Genomic DNA, 23,128 nt, shown 5'->3' with positions numbered 1-23,128 from the left:
AGGACATCATCAGCGCTCGTGGCGTCCACTATTACATGTTCACTCTCGCTTTTTTTTAATGTGTTAAGCCTGTTTTCACATGCAAGAAAACGCGCTCGCGAGTTTTGTCGCGACGACGTCAAAGCCTGTTTCGAGCGTCTTGGCGGCTCAAGCGGCCAGTTCCGAAACGTTGGTAAGTTTCGCGGCGTCGCTGCTACTTGTCGCGAAGTTCGCTCAGCCGCTTCCATGATCCTGTTTCCTTTCTCGCTTGGTTCCTATAGAACCAAGCCAATAGCCCAGCTTCTCACCCTTCCACTTGTCTCAAGTAGGACAGTTTTAGTGTTACTCGAACGGAGTATCAGTATTCCACCACGCACGTACTAAGTTCCATCCGCGTAAACGAATCAAACTCAGCACGTGGTTAGCTGCACCGCTTGCGGGTGGAATGTAAAAGAGGCAACACTGTTCTGCATCAAGTAGTTTTTTTTTTCTTGAGGGGGGGGGGGGGGGGATTACTCATACAATCAAGAAAAAATACCGTGCCAGTTCTCGCAACTCGCCTGCTCCAGACAGTGCCATACTGCCCTCTTTGAGCGGTTCTCGCAAATGTCAATCACAATCACATGCCTGTGACCCTTGTTTTTCCCCAGTTTACGCTTTATTAAATAACGTTTCCCAATCGACGCTTCTTTCTATTCGCCGTATTGGATCAACGGCTAGAAGAAACTCTGTAAACCTTTCTACCACCCTTAAAATCATGTTCAGCAGCTCTCAGGCGGTTAAGGACAGATAATTATCTGTCAGTAGTTGCGTAAAAATGAAAGATATAAATTTTAACAATGGCCATTTCGCTAAATAATATATATTTTATGTGCACACGACTCAAACTGTACTTGAGTAACCTAATAAACTGCAAGCATTGAACTGTGTTACCTCTTTCATGTGGTTCTTTTCCTCCTCTATTCCTTTTCGTAGGGAGGAACCTGCCTTGCAGTCGTGCTTTGTAACCACCCATAGCGAGACATATCTGCGTCTCGATTAAGAAGCAGGGATTTCAAAATGTCATTCCTGGCTATGCGTGTAGAAACTCTGTTTTCATTTTTTTCTTTGTTTAAAATGGGGGGGGGGGGATATTTGAAGAAAGCGAAGGTTAAGGCTCTCCTCTTTTTTATTGCAAGGGTCAAGACTTTCGGTCTCTGTAAATACCCAAAGCCAGGTGCAATATACCCTGATTCAGTTTTTGTAGCAATAAGAAAATTGTTTCAAATCAGTGTTTGCAAACCATTTGCCGGTTCACACTCTAGCATAAAGCCACAATATAAGGCTTTTATGTTAGTTCTGCAGTTAAAATAAGCTGCTTCATGGACTGAGCTGTACACAATGGTGACCCAAGAAATGTGCATTGCAGTAAAAAATATTCTTTCTAAAAGTTCTTGAAGTAACTACTTCAAATAAATCGAAACACTACAAAAATGCAGTATATATGCAAGGAGTAATTATTATCGTTCTTAGGCGCCATGATAACATCAAGCTGAATATGTGGTCCAAAAATATTCTTCGTCTTGAGTCAAGCAAACGTTTGCTCCTGTCAAAAAGCTAGGCACTCTGTGCTTGACAATAAAGCAGGAAATCATTTCTGCTTTCCACGAAGAAGCTAGCCAGGAAGGACCTAACCACCTTTCTGTGAGTTCGCTAAGCTGCAAGCCATTTAGACTTTTCTGGGTGTAGTTCTGTGTACAGTGAGTATCCGAGCATTTCAGACTGCTCTTGTAGCTTATCTGCAAAAAATAGCTCGATCAGCATTGGGAATTGCGCGGCGGAAGTCATGGAAAAATAGCCACGTTGTCACAAGCCGAATCACATATAAAGCGGAAGTTGCGGGATCTCATGCCTCACATATATAGCGGAATTTACGGGATCTCCCCGCTCCTCCGAGCATACTTCGACTTGACACTCCGTGTGCAACGGCCGGCCAGCGCGACGAGCCGCGACTCGCTGCACGCCCGCGACAGTCTTCCGGGCCACTGTCGCGGCTGCCCCCTATGGGAAAGTGTCTTGTTTTCCGCCGACCCCACGATCGACTCATCGTTTCTCCTCATCATGTACGGCCGCCGCTAGCGATCAAATCTGTGACTATACAACGCCTCATCGAATAAGAAAGCTGTGAGAATTCCTTTTTGCCACAGAAACTCGGTTAATTCATTATTGTTTTGATCTTTGATCTGGCTTAGTATTTATTGCTTTGTTTTCTGTGTCGCTCTTGCCCCTACTTACTATATGTGTAATACTTGCTTTGTCTTTATAGTCTTATTTTATCGCAGTCTTTGTTCATTATCGTTTTTTCCATCTTGTCATTTACCGAGCCGTCTTCTTATCATTATCATGGCGTGGCGTTCTTTTTGTGTGTGTGTTCGATTATTTAGACTACTGACTATAAGTACCCCATTGTTTGTAAAAAAAAGTGACTTTCTTGAACTTAATCCTCAACCACACACCGACGAACGTACTTCATGGATTGACCGGCCGAACTTTTAACTGTGTCCTCAAACCTCATAGCGGTACGGTTGGTAACCGCAAAGGGTATCCCACACCTCTGTTGACCATAAAGGCGGAGGTTTATGACACACGGGCTTTTCTGGCACCGTTGCTGACGCGTAGAAATGCGCCACAAGACGCTAAAAAGTGCGCACGCTAAATAAAACCGTCTTGAAAATAGCGCGGGTAAAAGGCTAGCTCTGCAGGCGATGTTGTAGTTCAAAATGACATCAAGCGCTTTAACCCTGGTACCTTATAACTATACACGGAGTCCAACTTTTAATTTTTTTCTCAAAACTGCTCCTCTCGCCTCATCTGCTGATATTCCTTTGAACCTGTGCCGTTCGCCTCTTCACGCCTGGCTTGGCTTAGATTTAATCGTCAGACAAGAATCCCGTCACCGTCAGAAACCGAATTCAAATGATTTACTTGCCCCGCAATGTCAAATGACATTGCCTTGCTAAGCAACTCGGGGGATGAACTGCAAATAATGATTGATGACCTAGACAGGAAAAGTAGAAAGGTAGGCTTGAAATCAATATGCAGAAGACTAAGGTAATGCTCAACAGCCTCGGGAAGGAGCAGCAGTTTACATTAGGTAGCGAAGTACTGGAAGTAGTAGGCGAATATGTCTACTTAGGACAGGTAGTAACCACAGATCCGCACCACGAAAAGGAAATAACAAGAATACAATTGGGATGGAGCGCATTTGGCAAGCACTCGCAGATTATGACTAGCAGCTTACCGCTATCGCTCAAGAGGAAAGTATACAACAGTTGCATCTTGCCTGTGCTCACCTATGGGGCTGAAACGTGGAGGCTAACCAAGAGAGTTCTACTTAAGTTGAGGGCAACCCAGAGGGCTATGGAACGAAAAATGGTGGGGGTAACATTAAGAGATAGGAAGCGTGCAGAGTGGGTCAGACAAATAACTCAAGTTACCGACATTCTAGTAGAAATTAAGAAGAAGAAATGGACATGGGCAGGACATGTAGTGCGAAGAGAGGATAACCGATGGTCGCTGAGGGTAACAAACTGGATTCCAAGGGAAGGAAAGCGTAGCAGGGGGCGGCAGAAAGTTAGGTGGGCGGATGAGATTAAAAAGTTCGCAGGGGTCAAGTGGATGCAGCTAGCACAGAATCGGGTTAAGTGGAGAAATATGGGAGAGGCCTTCGCCCCACAGTGGGTATAATCAGGCTGATGATGATGATGATGACTTTCCCCGCCAGGGTGGTGCAGTTGTAAGACGCCCGACTATTGTGCCGGAGTGCCCGGGTTCGAACCCGACCTCGGCGACTGCGTTTCGATGGAGGCGAAACGAAGAGGCGTCCGTGTGCTGTGCGGTGTCAGCGCACGTTAAAGACCCCAGGTGGTCGAAATTACTCCGCAGCCTTCCACTATAGTGCCTAGTATATTCTAGGCACTATACCTCTACTACGGCTCCTCTTTCTCTCTATCCACTTTCCCTCCCACCTTCCTCCTTTTCCTTACGGCGCGGTGCAGATGTCCACATGTCCACAGAAACAAGTGATGGAGGCGAAACGAAGTGGCGTCCATGTGCTGTGCGATGTCAGCGCACGTTAAAGATCCCCAGGTGGTCGAAATTACTCCGTAGCCCTCCACTACGGCTCCCCTTTCTCTCTTTCCACTTTCACTCCCACCTTCCTCCCTTCCTTTACGGCGCGGTTCAGGTGTCCACAGAGCAAGTGTGACAGTTACTGCGCCTTTCCCTTCCTGTGAACGAACCAACCACAGAAACAAGTGTGACAGGTACTGCGCCTTTTCCTTGATCTGGAGCAATAAAAAAATTATTTACCACTGTGACATTCTCACAGAGTCCACTTCACATAAATGACCAATCACAGAGCACCATGATTTCGATATCTGTCATGCTATCAAGATCAGCAGCCGAGAAAGGTCAAAGAACAGTGCTCAGTGAGCATTACCGTTATTTTCCCTTATAACTTTATCGATATCTGTGATAGACTGTATAATCACGCGCCGTGTCATCGGTGTGCTTGAAGAGAGCATGCGCCAGGTTTTATGCCTGTGTTTGTTATCACCAGATGGCGCTCGCCGTAGTTCAGAGTACCACCGGCGCCATCTTCCTTCCAGACCGCTGGACCCAGCCGACGTCTGAATGGCGAGAGACCGCATTCGTAGACTTCTAATACGTTCTGAAGATAGCAGAACTGAAATATTTTGGTATGTTTATTCAGAAAAGTACCACCAGTGATTATGTGGTCACTAAATTTATCACTTTAGTCCGCAATCGATGGGAAAAGAAGTGTGTGGGTGAACCGGCGAACACTTCAAGGAGCCTGCTCTTGTAAATCGCCGGCCATTTGGATCAACTCGTGTTCTAAGCGCAGGGTAGTGGTGTTACAACATTATAAAGTGACGAAGTGTGAAATAGCATGTCTGCGAAGATTGCAAGAGAGTGTACGTATATTGTTAAGTCGTTGAGAATGCCGTCCTCTGACGCCATTGTGCCAAACGCGGTAAAGACACGCAGGGCGAGGTGCAGAGTTTATTACGGTCCGACACGGTGAATCGCTTTGTATAAGCAACACAACGTCAAGCAGCAGGTTCGCCGAGACTGCGTGAACTGACATACAATTTAGTATCGTCGTCATTGTGCCAAGAACGCCAAGCAGGCTTCATCCCCAAGCCAGGCAAACCACCAACCTTGGCCAACCTCCGTCCCATCTCTCTCACGTCCTGCGTTGGGAAGCTGATGGAACACGTTATCCAGACCAGACTCTCACGATACCTTAAAGACAACCATCTCCTACCAGACACAATGTTCGGCTTCCGCCCTCATTTAGCGGCCCCGGACATTATGCTTCTTCTCCATCATCAGGTAGTCATGAGACGTACACTAGACACGAAAGTCATCGTCGGCCTCGATGTTGCCAAGGCATTCGACAACGTCCTCCATGAAGAGATTCTTCAACAGCTTCAAGCTCTCGGTGTTGGACATCGCATGTATGCGTACATCCAAAACTTTCTCACCAACCGCACAGTGCAACTTAAAGCCGGCACTGGAGATCCTTCCATCATCTCTCCGGGAAACCGTGGCACGCCGCAAGGCGCCGTACTTTCGCCGATGCTTTTTAACGTCGCACTGATAGGCCTGCCGAAGCTACTGGCCGACATCCCCCACCTGCATCACAGCATTTATGCTGACGACCTCACACTTTGGATCACGCGCGGCAGTGACGGCCAGATTGAAGAGACTTTACAGACCGCGATCGAACGGATTGGAAATTATCTAAGTACAGTTGGCCTCACTTGCTCGGCGACAAAGTCCGAGTATATCATCATGCCATCCCCGGGACGACGCCCTTCAAATATACTTCCTGACATCAACCTCCAGGTGCAAGGAAACCCGATTCCTCGAACAGACAACATCAGGATCTTGGGCTTGCATCTACAGGCAAACGGCAGCAACAACATCACGATCCAACGCATCGACCAGTCGGTTGTACAGATCGGACGCCTCCTTAAGCGAATCTCCAACAAACATCATGGCATGCGAGAGTCCAACCTCCTGCGCCTCGTTCAAGCTTTCATCTGCTCCCGCATCACCTACTCTGGACCCTACTTACGTCTCACTCGTGCCGAAAGCGAACGGCTAGAGGCATCACTTCGAAAAGCATACAAGACGGCTCTAGGTCTTCCCATGTCCACAGCTACCCATAAGCTCATGGCTCTCGGAATCTCCAATACCGTGAGCGAACTGATCGAGGCAACCCTCACCGCCCAGTATGAGCGGCTCTCACTCACACACGCTGGCCGAGCAGTACTGCAGCAAGTTGGGATCTCCCCGCCGAGATCGGCCCCAAGTTACGCTGAACTTACACCGGAATACCGCCTAAATCTCCGCATTCCTCCCATTCCCAAACGGATGCACCCGGAACACCACGCCGAGGGACGGGCCGATCGGGCTCGTCAATTCGAGAAACGCTTCAGTGGACGTCCGGACGTCACGTATACGGACGCCTCTTACCATCCATCGAGGCCAGCGATGGTGGCGGTAGCTCTCGCCCCTCACCGCAGCTGGTACACAGCCTGCAGCATTCGCCATGCAGAAACAGTCACCGCAGCTGAGGAGGTTGCCATTGCGCTAGCGCTAGCCGACCCTAATACCAAAGTCGTCATCAGTGACTCTCAACAGGCTATACGCAATTACGATGCTGGCCGTATCTCTTGCCAGGCGTTACACATTCTACGTTCTACAGCACCCTCTTCCACATCTCGCTTACTTCTTTGGGCTCCAGCCCACGAGTCGCTCAGCGGAAACGCCCAGGCACACACTCTCGCTCGAGATCTCAGCTGCCGAGCCGAGAGTATGATCAGCCACACTGCTTCCGCTGACACTAATATATCACGCGCTTCTCTACTCACCACTTACACGGACATACTCCAGCACTACCGACTCCAAAGGTGCACATATCCTCCCGCACACCGCGATCTAACAAGACGCGAGGTCATCCAATGGCGCAAATTACAAACTGGCAGCTTTCCACACCCCCTCTTATACAGCAGGATCTTTCCGAATCAGATAGCCCCCATGTGTAAACACTGCTCAACTCCGGCCACACTCATACACATGGTGTGGACTTGTACACATTACAATTACAACACAGACAATACTAACACCCCAGAGACGTGGGAGTCTCTCCTGTGTACTTCCGAGCCAGCAGACCAACGCTGGCTTATCCAACGCGCGGTGGAGGCCGCGGCATCCCAAAGGATCCCCGCCGACCTCCTCTAAGTCAGCGCAACCGGCCCTTTGACTGGTCCCCTGTTTTTGGGCGCAATAAAAGAGTTCACCACCACCACCACCAAGCAGGCTTTGTTGTAGCATATTGTTTTGCGTGAACTTAATTCTTTAGCGACGCCATCACTAAGTGAAGAACAACTAACGCGCTGGTCGCGCCCAATCTCACCCTGAAACAAAAAGAACGTGGCCTACTATATCATCGCTATCACCGCGCGGTTGTAAATATTGTTCTTTTCATTGTGTAATGGTACTTCATTATGTTTTTCCAGCGGCAAAAATTAAAATGACACCACACATTGATGGCATCTCTGGTTGACACATATTTGCCATAAGTGGTTGATTTGTTTGATGATTTATGGGGTTTAACGTCCCAAAGTGATTCAGACTATGAGAGACGCCGTAGGGGAGAACTTCGGAAATTTCGACCATCTGCGGTTCTTTAACGTGCACTGACACCGCACAGCACACGGGCGCCTTGATTTCGCCTCTACCGAAAAGCGACCACCGAGGCCGGGATTCGATCCCGCGTCCTTGGACGGAATGGCCGAGCGCCGTAACCACTCCGCCACCTCGGCGGGTTTGCTAAGAGTGTCCAGCTGCGAATACACAACTACGGTTGTTTTGTTTAGTTTATGGGGTTTAACGTCCCGAAGCGGCTCATGCAATGAGACACCGTAGTGGAGAGCTCCGAAAATTTCCACACCTGGGTTTCTTTAACGTACAACTAGACATAAATAACTAATAAATTTGCGCATAGAGTTTTATGTACATTTGCATTAACAGTAAAAATAAAAAAGGAAGAGCTGCGGGTGGGCCCGTATGCATGTATGCATGCATGTACGAGCAGAATGTAGATGTATCTTATACCGGCTAGCTGGATGTTTAACTGAACTTGAGGGCAGGTTTTCCAAAATTCCGCAAGTAAAATGGAATTTGCATATTGCTGCGCACGTGCGGCATACGGCGTTGGAAGGTAAATGCCCATTGCTATTAGGCGAACCATGTTCACGTTGAATATTTCTTGCGCTTCCTGCGCGGCTAAACGAACAAAATTTCAAACCAATGAACATGCATATTTCGTACAAGAAAGTGTTCTTTGATGGCACGAATTTCTCCCTGTCGGTTCTGTGGAGATACGCTGACCACGGATGCATTTCCCTCTTTTTGTTCAGGCACGGAGAAAACGTACTTCCAGACTCAGGCGTGGGGCCGCACCAGAGGTAAAGCAGAATTTCTGACGTGCACACTGCGAGAAACAATCGGACAGGGCTGTGAAGTATCAAGACGCCAAGAAACTGACAATCAAAGGGAAGACAGTGGAAGTGGACAGCCATGATCCGATGCCGGACGGCGCAGGCAAGAGAGTCATACACGTAATTCCTATGGCCATGAGCATGGAGCTAATCAAGGAAACATTGGACTGCGACGCGAACCCGCCGATATTTGGTGCACGGAGACTCGGGGACTCCGGATCGCTGCGGATTCTCTTCGAGGGAAGCGAGGTGCCAGTGCGGTTGAAGTGTCTGTGATCATTCAAGAAATGCTGGTTATGCAAGAAGAAGCTGGAAGTGTGCGTGGCGTGCGGCCGACTGGGACACAGAGCCGACGTGTGCCCGGACCCGACGAAGTGCCGTGGCTGTGGCAAGGAGAACCCGGAGCAGGGACACACGTGCACCCCCGTATGCCAGCTGTGCGGGGGAGCCCACTTGCTGGGCGACAGGAAGATTATAGGAAGCCTTACGTGGCGACGAAAGATGTAAATAGACGAGAAGATGGGAAAGGCTGAGCAGAGCACCCCAAGAACGGGCCCAAGGGAAGGCCCATATCCGGGACCAAGTCCAGCTCCGGGAAGCCCTCGAGATTCCGGTCTGGGGCGGAACATACGGATCAGGAGTTTCCGAGCCCGTCCTCTAGAGAGGACCCGGGGCTACCCAAGGCCCATTTGACTGTAGTGCACCAAGCGGCCGGCGGCAACTACTTCCGGTCTTGCTGAAAGGGGCGCGACTTGAATGCTAGCCATGCGCTGCGCCCTTCCCGGCCCTTTTGGGGCATTATTTTGGTTTACATGATCTGCTAGTGTTTATTTATTTTCACCATGCTTAACAGGAAAAATAGATTCCCAGTTCTCTAAACTGGCCATCAACGCAGCTGCGCCACAGCCTTTGCAAAACAGTATTGCAGAAAAGACACCAAGTCCTTTGTGAAATGAATTTATTTTGCTGCATATAAGACACAAGAGATGCAACAGATGTAGACGGATGCATTGACAATACTTGACACATTAGGTGATGTGCACAATACCGAAAAATAAAAATACACAAGGTGAGAAGCAGCACTTCGGTAGAGACAAAAAATAGCATAACTGATTTCAGAATTATTGCAAATGATATGTAACAAAACAGGCATTATACATAAACTACACAGTCCCAGTTGCGGCAAGCTTAGCAAGGGTAACTTGTATTGTCCAGGGCAGAGAGAAGTACTGACGCTTGAGGGAAGGCCACACCATTCACTCGTCGCATCTGCCGTGCTTCGGCTGCAGTCCGTGGGTCCATGCAGTGCTGTTGGAAAAGGAATGAACATGATGCAGAAGGTTGCAATGAAATTTAAGGCCACTGCACCGCGCACACATCTGTGCATGTGGGTGGGTAATGGTCCAGAACAGAAAAGCTGTCATTCGTAAAATTGATACAAAAGCTACTCTTGCAACGTAGAGGTCAGGAAATGCAGGCTAACCGAACCTATCTGAAAATATATTTATACTGAGCGTGAAATAATAGCCACTAAACTAACAATATTCCACAAGAGCACTGAACAGCTGAAGCAATGAAGCTTGCCGCATAATAAAACATCTTTTCACTTTAACGTTGTCCCGTTAAATGTAATGCGAAACCATGCAAAACTAGCCGTTCGCAAAACCGTGGCCTGGCCTCACCGCACACCATGTTGGCTTGCCTTTCATACGCGACTTTGTGAAGCGCAGACCACCGCGCTGAGCTAAACTGTCCGAAATGCCTCGCAGTTTTACAAGAATGAAACATGTCTCACCTTGCGGTTGCCCTGTTAAACGCGACACCACGCAAATATAGCCGTTCGCAAAACCCCACGCCATGTCACATGTCATCGCGGCCGGCGAGCAATTTTGGCGAGTGCCTTGTCATGCCTGTTGGCTGCCCTTCACGTGCGACTTTGTGAAGCGCAGACCGCCATACTGAGCTAAACTGCCTGAAATACTGCGTAGTTTGACAAGAAAGTCAAGAATGAAACGTTTCTCACTTTACCGTCGCTCTGCTAAACGCGACACTTAGCAAAACTAGCCGTTCGGCAAACTACGTCAGCATGGTCGCACCGGCCGGTGAACACGCCATTTTGGCGCAACGGCGTGCTTTGGTGCCTTCGCATGCCCCTTTGTCAAGCGTAACGAGCTAAACCATTCGAAATGAAGCTGTGTCCCGGGAACACAACATATTACACCTCGGCGTGGTTGGGAACCGCCAGAGTTAAGGCACGCTCACACTAGCGGGAAAACGCGCAACGCTGGATGTTCTCCGCGCGCCGCTTCCCGCAGAAACCGGTTTTTTTCCCGCAGGCTGACTTGTTTGACGTTCCGCGGAGCGATGGGGTCGGGAGCTATTTTTCCCGTCCCGCAGAACGGAGTAGCCAATCGGAGCGGAGCGCAGACCGCGACGTCAGTCCAAGTTCAATGACTCCCGGCGGCGGCTGCGCGGGCGACGGGAGCATCGCTGGTGTCGCTTGAGTAGCCCGCTCACTTGAGCACGAGAAAAGCGCGTGCTTTCCCTTCGCTCTTGTCACGTGACTACTCTTTCTCGCTCCGCTCGCCTTCGTCTCCTCTACATTCCACGACAAACGCAGCGAGAAAACGGGCGTAGTGTGAGCGTCCTTCCGAGGAGCTGCGACGCTGCGGCGCCATGAACGTTGCGCCGCTGCGGGAAGTTTCCCGCTAGTGTGAGCCTGGCTTTACGGCGTAACGAACTGGGCCTGAACAGCCGGCGCGCCTGTTCACGAGCTGCGACACTTATTGGCACCGGCCGGCATGGTCAGCGTAAACTGCTTGAAATGCAGCGTAGTTAAGCAAAAAACGTTGCTCACCTTGCCGTCGTTTCAAACCGCTGTCGTTCCGCGCAGCAGCCCACGAGAGGTCTGTGCCGTACAAGCGCGGCGAGGCACGAGCACCCAACCGCTCCCTTCGACAACTTCTTGTCGTCTGCTCCGGCGGGCTACCATAGGGCTACCGCTGCAGCGAATGCCGTCGCGCGCGCGTCCGCGCATGCGCACGTTGGTGCCGCCATCCATCAATCGGCGGCAGCGCAAAACATCGCGCGTCATTTCCTGGGGCCAGTTTTCGCCGAGTGACCGCTCTTTACCAATCTCTTTCTCTATGGATCAGTATTGCATAACATGCGGGGAGAGGGGCACTCTAGACCACATAATTTGCGAATGTGCTGGCAGCCCGGGCGCCGATCAAAATATAGATAGAGAAGCCTGGGAGACCTTCCTGCGGAGCGAGAACCGAGCTCTAAAGCAAGCCATCCGCCTGGCGGCTGAGGCCGTGAATCAACAATGTGTCTTCACCAGACCTTAGTTTGCGAGGCTACTGAGTAGGGCTCCCCCAGGCCTGCGTGCCGGGGGGTCGAAAAAGAAGTCTCATTCAGGCGGAAATAAAACGTTTTGATGATGGTGATGACAATCGGAAAAAGAGGAACTGAGCGCAAGACACGTATTCCGCGCACGTGCTTGGAAGGGATATGGAGACGCGAAGTCACGTGATGTGCATCAGCTAGTAGGCGAGCCGGCGGCACGGGGAAAATGAATGCGGTACTCTGAAAATTTTAGCTTCAGAGGTAGTGAAGAGTGGCAGTTCCTGGCCCTATTGGGCTGGGACGCTAGGTCAACGCCGTTTGCTGCGGGGGCTAGCCACCCACCGAATGTTTATCTGTTGTAGGCCGTCATAGCACCTTCCACCGCTTAGGTGGTGGACCACGGCTGTTGTTGCGGCGCGCGCCTTTCTCTCCCTCCTCTTTTTCTTTCTTCTCTTCTGTCCGCAAGAGGCAGTGGAGCTACGGCTCCTCTTTCTCTCTTTCCACTTTCACTCCCACCTTCATTCCTTCCCTTACGGCGCGGTTGCGGTGTCCACAGAAAACAAGTGAGACAGTTACCGCGCTTTTACCTTCCTATAGAGAGAGAGAGAGCAAAACTTTTTATTTATTCCAGCGGATGAAGAGGCTCCGGCCCTCCGTCGCTTGGGATGGATGGCGGGTGCCCCGCCTCAGACGCAGGCCGGCAGACGTTGTTGGCCGGCGGAGTCACCGGCCAGCTGGATGGCGGCTAGCTGGAGCCCAGGGTCCGAGCAGCGCAGCATGGTCTCCCAGAGTTGCGGCGTCAGATTTAGACCCCTCCCGGGAGAAAAGGGGCAGTCCCAGAGGATGTGTTCGAGGGTCCCTCTCGAGTCACAGTTTGCACAGAATTCAGATCTTTCTCCTGTGAGCATATGGCTCACCAGTAGCGGGTGTGGGAATATCCTAGTCTGAAGGCGACGCCAGGCGACGGCCTGCCTGTAGGGGCTGGCGCAGCAGCCACCCGTCTACTTTGTCTATAATGCTGCAGAATTTGTGTGTAAGATTTGACACACTCTATGCTCCCCGCTCCAAGCCCCCCCTCTCTGCCGCTGGCTCGGTGGTAGAGCCCTCGAGCCATGACATGGGCGGATTCGTTGCCGAGAACGCCAGTGTGCGCTGGAGTCCAAATAAGCTGTATAGTTCGCGAGATTGGTTACTGCTGTAATATTCGAATTGCCTGGGGAGCAATCAACCCACGACTGTAATTTCGTATGGCAGTTTTGCTGTCGCAGATCACGAAACGCGCCTTTGTCTGGGCGCAGGCTAGAGCTACAGCCACTTCCTCAGCTGCCTCAGGAGATCTAGCTTTCAGGGTGACCGCGATGATCGGTCTACCCGACCCATTCGATACCACTGCAACCATAAAGGGGCTTGCCCCTCCGGCAGCATCTACAAAGGCTACTTCCTCCGGCGGCAAGCGGCTAAATTTCTTACTGAGCATTTGAGCTCTTTTTTCCCGACGCTCCGTATGGTGTTCGGCATGAATGTTTTTTTGGCAGCGGAGGTATCCATAGCCTGTCGCGTACAGCCATGTCTATTTCAGATCTTGTCTGATCGCCTCCCCAAGTGTCGATGCCCAGTTTTTCTAGAATACATCTGCCTGCGGCGGTTAGGCGGAGCCGTTCTACCTGTGAAGTGCGCACCGCTTCCGCGATCTCATCCCATGTGTTATGGATGCCCAGTTGCAGGAGGCTAGCGGTGGAAGTACAGCGCGGGAGTCCAAGGGCTCTTTTAATATTTGTGCGGATGAGGCTCTCTAATTTCTGTCGTTCTGCTGCTTTGAGGGGTAAGTATGGCGTAGAATAGCTGATTCGACTAATGATAAATGCCTGGATTACGCGCAGAAGATTCTTTTCCTTTAGTCCTCTGCCTTTACTCGAAACTCGACGGATGAGGCTAACTGTTTGAGATACATGCCGTTCAAGCCTCTTAATAGTTTCTCCGTTGTAGCCATCGTCTTGAAGAAGGAGACTTAATATGCGGATCTGCGATACCTGGGGAACTTGATGTCCTTGTACCAAAATCTGTATATCCACTTTACGCTCGTTCCGCAGGCACCGTGGATTGTAAATGAAGAATTCTGATTTTTCCGGCGAGCATGTAAGTCCACGTTCTGCTACAAACCGCACGATCGTGTCCACTGCCTCTTGTAGCGTGTGTTCAATTACGGCATCGCTACCCCGGCTGATCCATAGTGTAATGTCGTCAGCATAAATACTAAAATTTAAATGAGGGTAACGTCTTAGTTGTTCTGGTAATTTTGCCATTGCTACGTTGAAGAGAAGAGGCGAGCGTACCGAGCCCTGAGGAGTACCCCTACTGCCCAGAGGGAAAAGTGATGTGCTATCGCGGATTTTAAAGCGGGCACTACGCCCACTCAAAAAGTCTGATATAGTTATACGTTTTTGTCCCTACATTCAATGCTGATAGGCCGTCCATGACTCCCTGGTGCGAGATATTATCAAATGCCTTCTTTAGATCGAGGCCAAGGATGGCCTTCGCATCTTTACTCTTGGACCGGATAATGTCATGTTCCAACTGGACCATGAGGTCCTGAGTCGAGAGATGAGAGCGGAAGCCTATCATTTCCCGCGGGAAAAGGTCGTGTCTATCAATATATTTGGTGAGCCTGGTTAGGATAACATGCTCTAGTAGCTTTCCCAAGCATGATGTTAGGGATATTGGCCGTAAATTGTCTATCCGAAGAGGCTTACCAGGCTTGGGTATGAGAATGATGTCAGCCGTTTTCCAATGCTGAGGTGTTTCCCCTTTCTCCCAGCACTCCTGCATAAGCTGAGTTAGTGCGGCTACCGATTGGTCATCTAGGTTTCGCAGTATTTTATTAGTGATACCATCTGAGCCCGGTGCCGTGTTGGTTCTAAGCCGAAGAATCTCTGCTCTTACTTCTGCCGTGCTAATAGGGGCATCAAGCTCATCACTGGCGTCCCCTAAGTAATCTGGAAGGGGCATCCTGCTTGTATCGCCAACATACAAGTCTTGCAACTGTCGAAAGAACTTCTCATCTCCTGGAAAGGAGTGTCTAATCTTCATGAGGTTAGTGCTCACTTGAGCTTTCGAGCTCTCAGGGTCCAGAAGGTGACGAAGAAGTCCCCAGGTCTTAGGCATGCTCATATTATTCTCCATGCGTTCGCATCGATCCCCCCAGTTTTGCTCGCATAGCTTGAAAGCGTAATCTTCAATGGCCTTATTATGCCCAGCTATCTTGCGCCTTAGGTTACGATTCCACCGCTGCCCCTTAAGTCTCCGTTTCATTCATTCCTTTGCCTCCCACATGCGGAGAAGACGACTATCCACTAAATCCGGAGCGTTAGCATCATCGAGATATTTAGTTGCTGCCTTGACGTCGGACTTTAGTTGCGCAACCCACGTGTCGAGGTCGGTTATTTTGCCTTCATTGTCGCCTGTCCTGTTATTTATTTTTATTTATTTATTTAGTACATACTGCAGGCCGTGAGGCCCAAGCAGGAGTGGATTACAAACAAGTTATTACGAGTGAGCAATAATACCAAGATGCGAACAGAACAAAGCACAAACAGCGGTAAATGAAAAAGATAATGGCACAGCATAACCAAAGCTAAACATGGTCATAAATCAGGTCAAGAGACTGTAGGCAGGTAGCTGGCAAGTTATTCCAATCACTGATGGTCTGCGGAAAGAAAGAGTGTTGAAATAACCTAGTCTTAGCAAAGTACGGGGTAAGAGAAAGGGGGTGAGAGTGTCGGGTTTGTCTGGTGTTCGATACTAGCAGGTCCCGAAATTTGTCCCATTCCACTATCGCAGGCTTTGCACGACGTTTGGGGCCGGGACCACCCCCAAGTTTAAGCGCGATTATGTAGTGATCGCTACCAAAGTTCATGTCCGTGTTGTTCCACTGGGGACTGAGGGTGCGCCTAGATAGTGTGAGGTCGGGGGATGTATCGACGCTAACACTGTTCCCAGTTCGTGTCGGACAGGTAGGATCTGTATGTATAGTGCACCATAGGTCTTGTATATCCTCCCACAACTGCCTCCCTTTAGGGCAAGGCGTACAGTATCCCCACGCAGGGTGTCTTGCATTGAAATCTCCCGTAATCACTAACTGATGTTCCCCGCTGACTTGCTCTGCTTTTCGGAGCAAATTCCTGAATCTGGCCTTGCGCTGCCTCGGTGAGCTGTAAATATTGAGGAGGAAGATACTGGCCCTAGGACTGGTTCCCAGGATAATCTCCACAAAAACATTTTCTATCTCTGGCAATGCGAGGTCGTGTTGTACTGCTGCCATATTTCTTTTAACTAAAGTTGTCACTGCCGCCCGCTCCCCCTTATCGCTGTGGAATGCTTGGTATCCCGAAAGTTTAGCCGGGCCCCCGGTTTCCTGAAGTGCTAATGCGAGAGGCGCATGTTCTATCGTTGTGAGGAACTGCTGCAGCACCGGCCGTTTCCTTCGGGATCCGCGACAGTTCCAGTGCCATATAAATCAATCAGTTAGGTGGCTCAGCTACACAGCCAGTGGCAGGCCCGTGCATTTTCTTTTCCTTCTCCTAAAGCCAGAACTCTGAAACTCTCAGCGGCATATTATTTCAATACAACGCTTGTTGATTCAGCGCAGCTCGACTCAGTGTCCGTTCACTACAGTGGCGACGAGGCACGGTCTTACCCGTGCAAACGCTGGTTGGCTGACAGTATGGCCTTCGGAAGTCGTATTCGGGAGTTCGACCTGAAGGAAAAGTCGTCGGGGTTAGAATGTGTCGAGCGCATTGAGTTATCGTGCGCAGCTAACAAGCTCACAACGGATGAGGACAAGCGAGCTGTGTTGAGTTGCTGTGGGCCAGAGACGTACTCTCTTATAGCAACCCTCGTCAAGCCTTCGCGACCACCCAACGTGGATTACGAAGCCATCGTCGACGCAGTGAAGCAGCATATCAATCCGAAGCCCTCTGAACTGTACGCAAGGTACGTCTTTTTGAAGCGACACCATAAGGCGGAGAGGGCGTGGCTGACTGTCATTGTTTTGTCCAAGTTATCCGAGAACTGTGGATCTGGCGGCACAAAATTTCCATTGCAGCAAATTTTGCGCGACCATTTGGTTTTTGGAATTGCTGACCATGTGATTCAACAACGGTTATTAGCAGAAAAGGATCTGACGTTCGAAAGGGCGTACGAGCTAGCACTAACGTCGGAAACGGCTGCCAAGCAGCAAAAAGTAATGAGGAGCAATGCACAGGAGCCTGAATTCCAGCAGAAGTTGGCGGCGGAAGTAGAAAAGGTAGCCAGAGACAGGCAACCAGAAAGACAGCGGCACTATTTTCGGTATGGTCTTACTCCGTGGGTATGATGGAGCTCATGCAGGATGTCGTTGCAGATACAAAGATTCTATGTGCTTCAGCTGCGGGGGAAGGGACACTTAGCAAACGTATGCCAAAAAAAGCAAGCGGAAGTCCGATTGCAGCTGGAGGATATAATGGAAGAGTCGATGAACAGCGAATACCACGAGTTGTTCAGCATTAGCCAAGTAGCCAAAAATGCAACGCCAAAAAGAGTTCAGCATCGCCCAAGTAAAAAATGGGACGCCAAAATACGTCATCGCTGTTGAGAATGGGAAGAAAATCGTGCCTATGGAAGTAGATTCTGGAGCTGCCAGATCGATTACAAGTGTGAACAATTTTCAAAAGCTGCAAGTGGCCAAACGGACAAAGCTGGTAGATTGCAGCACGCAACTCGTGACCTGGACAAAGGTAGGTCTCAGCGTGCTGGGAAAAGCGTCCGTGCCCGTGCTACTCTTCGTACTGCATCTCCCAATGTCATTCATTTGCGTGTTTCACCAAGTTAGGAAGGTCTCGAAATGCTGGGAAAAGCGTCCGTGCCCGTAAAGTTCAAAGGGAGAGATTGATTGATTTATAGGAAGGTAGTTTTCTGTGGACACCTCAACCGCGCCGTAAGGGAAGGGAGAAAGGTGGGAGAAAATTTCAGTTGCCGCTGCTTGTAGTGAAGAATGAGGGAAACACTTTGCTGGGCCGGGATTGGTTCCAGCCGTTGGAAATCAGCCTACCTGGTTTTCACAGCGTCCACGTCAGACCAGAAACAATTTTGGAAAGGTTTCCAGATGTGTTTAGTGAGATGCTGCCCGGCGCTGCCCTACCACGCATACATATCGAACTGAAGAAGGGCGCACAAGCGAGGTTCCTAAAATGTCGTAGCGTTCCGTTTGCAATTAGGGATCAAGTGACAGAGCTAAATCGCTTGGTAGAACTGGGAATTCTGCAACCCACACAATATTCTGATTGGGCAACGCCAATCGTCGTGGTGCGGAAAAAAAACGGCTACCTCAGAATATGCGGGGATGATAGAAGCACTGTGAACCAGGTCGTCAAAAGTAATGTGTACCCACTTCCCACAAACAAATTTTTACAAGGTTAGGAAGGGGGCCTTTTTTCTCCAAGCTGGACCTGGCCCAAGCCCATCAGCAACTGTGGGTCGATGCCGCAACGGCGAAGTTACTAACAATTAACGCCGTGCAGGGACTGTACAAAGTTTGTCGGTCGGCGTGTCCATGGCCCCAGTGGTTTTTCAAAGAACCATCGACAAGGTGCTGGCTGGAATAACGCAAGTCGCTGCATATCTAGACGACATCCTAATCGCCAGCGAGTCTATTGAGGAACATGAAAGAACGTTGATCGAAGTCCTCAGCCGCCTGCCCAAAACGGGGCTCAGAGTTCAAGCCAGGAAGTGAGAGTTTTTCAAAGAGAGCCTTGAATTTCTGGGGCATCGGATTGACTCCAAGAGCATCTACCCTTCGAAGGTCAAAGTCGAGGCCATCCTCCAGGATCCGGCTCCCAAAAACAAAAAGGAACTGCAGGACTTTTTGGGTACGATCAATTGCTATAATCGTTTTTGAAGGGAAGGACAGAGGTGGCGGAAAAGCTGTATCGTTTGTTGGATAGCAATGTAGCATGAAACCTGGGTGCAGAGCAAATGGAAGCGTTTGAGAGTCTGAACAAGTTGTTAACATCTAACCCGTTGCTGGTGCATTTTAAGACCGATTCCCCGTTAGTGTTGTCATGCGGTGCAACACCTGTGGGTGTGGGAGAAGTTTTCGCTCATCGCGACAGCAAAGGAAATGAGCAGCCTGTGGCATATTCATCAAGAACCCTAACTAAGACGGAGCGAAATTATGCTGAAATTGACCGTGAGGCTTTTGCCGTGGTATTTGGAGTTCGACATTTCCACCAATACCTTTATGGGCGGAAGGTTCTTATTCTCACGGACCACAAGCCCCTGCTAGAAATTTTTCAGTGGCAAAAGCAAATTCCGTAGGTTATTTCTCCCAGCATTTTACGGTGGACGCTAATGCTGTCAGCCTATGATAATGTGCTTGAGTACAGGAAAACCAAGGATGATGGAAAAGTATAGGCTGCCTAAGCAGGTTACCAGGGCCCCTAACCCAACAAGAGACAGAGGGGCCAGGCGACATACTCCTCCTGGAAGCTGTCGTGTACCCTCCTGTGAACACGATGGAAGTTGCAACATTCACCCGACGTGATCCCAAGCTGTCACAGGTGAGGCAATGGATCCTTTAGGGCTGGCCGCGAGATCGAGTAGCCTTGAAGTATTCGACGTATTGGATAAGAAAAAATGAGTTTTCCCTTTACAAGGATTGCGCACTGCGGGGAAGCCGGGTAGTAATTCCTGAGGCATTGCAGGCGAAGATTATAAGTCTTATGCACGCTAACCATCCAGGAATTACGGCCATGAAGGCAATCGCAAGGCCGTACGTCTGGTGGCCGAAGATAGAAGAAGAGATTGTCGAGTGTGTCAGACACTGCACGCCTTGCCAGGAAAACAGGCAGAGTGAATTAAAGCCGCCAGCGCATTTCTGGACGAAACCTAAACGGCCGTGGGGTAGACTCCACGTAAGCTTCACCGGCCAGATCCAGGGCGTGTTTTTCTTGATGTTGGTAGACGCCCTGTCAAACTGGGTGGAAATCGATGTGGTGCCATCTCTGCAGTCGTGTACTGTAATCGAGAAGTTCCGAAAAATGTTTCCAGCATATGGACTACTAGACTTCGCCGTGTCGGATATTGGCACACCTTTTGCAAATACAGAAATGCAGTCTTTCCTGAATCTGAATGACATATGCTACATGTATACACCCCCTACCACCGGGCAAACAACGGAAGGGCGGAGCGTATGGTGCGTGAGCTGAAGTGTGCCTTACGCAAAAAGAAACAAGGCAGTGTGTTATGCAAGGTTTCTCGGTTTCTGTTCAAACAGCACTCTACGCCTCACTCCGAGACCGGTAAATCGCCAGCCGAAGTCATGCTGGGCCGAAGATTCAAGACCGCCTTATCAAGCCTTCACCCGGATGAGAGAGACTCAAGATGCGCACTGCAGCCGCCACCACGAGGTTTCTAGTCGGGTGACTGTGTACGTGCGGACCTTCCGGCCAGGGCCTGAGTGGTGTTCGGCTCGCGTTGTGCGACGGATAGGACACATCAGGTACGGACTGCGAACTGCAGACTGAGCAGTGCACCCACATCATAGGAACCACGTTCGCAGGGCGTGCCATTCTGAATCCCGGGTCACAGACCAGGAGATCTACCCCTCGTTCGCTCTGCCAGATACGTCAAGCCCCGTCAAGGGACCTGCTCAGTCAGAGACATCGCAGCCGCGCCGGCGTTTCACTCGCCAACGTCGTCCAGTACGAAGGTACGGCATCGATGACTAAGAGGGAAGGGATGCGATAGACTGTGTAATCAAGCGCTGTGTCATCGGCGTGTTTCAAGAAAGCATGCGCCAGGTTTTGTGCCTGTGTTATCACCAGATCGCATTCGCTGTAGTTCGCTGTAGTTCGACCGGAAACGGACGAACTGGTGACAGCGGGAGCTTCCGAAAGCGTCAAATAGATCAGTTCTTTTTAGAGCGCAGCTCTTTGGCGTCCGTTCCTGGGTTTCGCGTCGGCGTCGGCGTCGTCGTCGGCCTCGTAACCAGCTCCGCCTACCCTTCCATCCCCCCAGCGCTAGCAGTGACCGACTGATACCGCTGGATGCCGCTGACGCCGCTAGAGAGGCAAGATAACGTGACTGCATGATTTATTTATTTATAGGAAGGGAAAGGCGCGGTAACTGTCTCACTTGATTTCTGTGGACACCGCAACCGCACCGTAAGGGAAGGGAGGAAGATGGGAGTGAAAGTGGAAAGGGAGATATAGGAGCCGTAGTGGAGGGCTACGGAGTAATTTCGACCACCTGGGGATCTTTAACGTGCGCTGACATCGCACAGCACACGACGCCTCTTCGTTTCGCCTCCATCGAAACGCAGCCGCCGAGGTCGGGTTCGAGCCCGGGTACTCCGGCACAGTAGTCGGGCGTCTTACCACTGCACCACCCCGGCGGGGCGAACAACGTCGCCGCCATGCAGAAAGAGAAGGGGAGGGTCACCCCCCCCTGTTCCTGTGTGGCGGATAGGGTGCTCTTCAGTTGCCGACGCGCCGGTCATTTCACGTAGGCCCCGGCACGTCGAGGAATACGTGACCACCTCCCCACGGCTAGACCTGGTTCTTGGCGCTGCGGAAGCGAGGGTACCATATTGTTTGCGTCGGCATCGGCGGCGTTGTCCCTGAAACCAACTCCGCAGCTGGGGTTGACTCACTATCGGCATCAGCAGCATCAGTCAGTCGCTGCTATCTCTTCCCTCCTCCCTTTATCGCGTTGTCCGCTTGCTGCGCGCGCTTCTGCCCCCATCGTTTGCCGCTGGGTGTACACGCCGCCCCCCTCCCCCCTCTTCCTGCGAGTCTCCGGTTATCAAAGCACCGGCTCGAACTTAATTCCTTTCTTCGCTCCTCCTCCAATGCAACCCCTGTGCGGTGGCAATCAGAGAGCCAGATCGGTGGCGGCGGATCTCCGGCGGCTGCTGCTGCCGCTGCTGCCGCCGCCGCCGCCGCCGCCGCTGCCGCCGCCGCTGCCGTCGCTGCTGCTGCTGCTGCTGCCGCCGCCGCTGCTGCTGCTGCTGCTGCTGCTGCTGCCGCCGCCGCCGCCAGAGCAGAGGCCCAGCGCCGTCGCCGCCAGAATCCAGAGCAGTAAGCGAGGCTGAAGCAGAAGCTCATTCCCGCCGTCGAGAAGACCCTGCCGTTCGCACCGCCGAAGCGGAGGCTCATCGCCACCATCGATAGCAACCAGGTGTAAGCGAGGCTGAAGCAGAAGCTCATCGCCGCCGCCGAGAAGGGAGTCTTTGTTAAACGAATACGTGTGAAAAATAAAAAAAAAAACATCTGTGATAGCGCATACATGTGTTGCTCGATTTCTTTGCCTCAATCTATCGAAAAGGTGAAACAGCTTATTTGCTGCGCTCAAATTTCGCATTAGGAAGTAATGTAATCGTCGCTAATTTTTTATTTACTTTATTTCGTTTTCAGCTAGTTATGTTTAGCAAAGATTTAGCTCTTTGTCCTAGCGGCCTGATTTTTCGTGCTGGCACCTAGGTTTTCTCGGCGTTCATTCTTTAAGTATTTATTTATCTAAAATACCCTCAGGATACAGATGTACGTTAGAGAGGGGACGGGCGCATACAGATATTCTTTTTTTAGGCTATTGGCATTCGCATAATTGTTTTGACGCTTGTTTACTAGTCGTTTTTGTGTCTTTCCGTTGCAGTTTGTGTATTCTTTGAATTCATAGTAGAACTAGTTCAGTGTATTACCGTGTAGTGGTGACAAGGCCGTACACAACAAAAGAAGACACAGGCGTGTTGGTAATGAAATTACCTCTTTATTGGGCTGACTTGCGCCCGCAAAATAACTAAGCAACTCGGCAGCAGCGATAGCAACAAACGTGCACGTCGATCGTCGAACAAAGAATGCCCGTCGCTCTCGTCAACGCTCAATTTAAAGGCGACTCAGAACAATATAGATAACATGGCAAACAGCTACCAGCACAGACTGGAACATTGTAGAAAGACACACGAGTGGCCGGAATCTGCATCTTGAGCTACAACGAAACTGATAAAGTTGGACTCGCGACATCGATCATTTACAAACAAATACGGAACTGATACGCGATCCAGAATCAGAGTGATAAGGCCGTATGCCGGCGACTGTTAAAAACAACAAATACACTTTTGAAGGTTTCGCGGCATTACAACCCCCTTAAAAAAACATCGTCTCGATGTTCCAAAACAAAGCAACCTAAGCATA

The 23,128-nt window shown here is 50.4% G+C and overlaps 1 protein-coding gene across 1 annotated transcript in view; it reads right to left on the bottom strand.

Moving 5' to 3' along the window:
• LOC146200505 (4-vinylphenol methyltransferase 2-like) overlaps nucleotides 1–23,128 on the bottom strand; it is a 52,544-nt gene that overhangs the window by 15,444 nt on the left and 13,972 nt on the right. The gene's annotated exons all lie outside the window — the stretch shown is intronic.

This window comes from Amblyomma maculatum, chromosome 2, assembly GCF_055883805.1.
Source record: "Amblyomma maculatum isolate TAMU_Amacu chromosome 2, ASM5588380v1, whole genome shotgun sequence".
NCBI lineage: Eukaryota > Metazoa > Arthropoda > Arachnida > Ixodida > Ixodidae > Amblyomma > Amblyomma maculatum.
This window is presented reverse-complemented; position numbering and strand designations above follow the sequence as displayed.